The sequence below is a fragment of the Fukomys damarensis genome, unplaced genomic scaffold (assembly GCF_012274545.1).
Source record: "Fukomys damarensis isolate Sample0158 unplaced genomic scaffold, DMR_v1.0_HiC HiC_scaffold_2, whole genome shotgun sequence".
NCBI classification, from domain to species: domain Eukaryota; kingdom Metazoa; phylum Chordata; class Mammalia; order Rodentia; family Bathyergidae; genus Fukomys; species Fukomys damarensis.
In genome coordinates, this window is record NW_022900914.1 from 42249189 (window position 1) to 42249712 (window position 524).

Here is a 524-nt window from a genome sequence, read left to right on the forward strand (position 1 = left end):
TATTATTCTTTTCTTTGTTTTGTTTTGTTTTTAATGGAATGTGCTGAATGTCTATAATTTTGTTCAGATGACTGCAGAACCTGGAAAAGCTGTTGCTGCTATCGATGTATAACATACTATTATTAGTCTTTTTATATAAATATAAATATATATATACATATATATAAATTGAATTTTGGGAAACTTTAACAGTGCTGCTATCTTTGGAAAAAATCATCCCAATTTACTGTGTTGAGTTGGCATTGTACAGAAATTGACAGCCATATTGGCCTAGAAATGTTAATTTATATTTATTTTTATTTTTTTCCATTGTATAGGGGTAACACAATGTACTAAACATGTAAGGTCATATCTACGTGGGTTTGATTACAGAAACTAATAAAGTATTCTCTAAATAAAAAAAGAATAAGATAAGACTATAAGAGCAAGAAGCAATTTAAATATGTTCGGGGACCATTTTCATCTCCAGAATTAAGGATTGTTTTAATGTTGCATCATTGCCTTTTCTCTTTTACTTTCTTTTA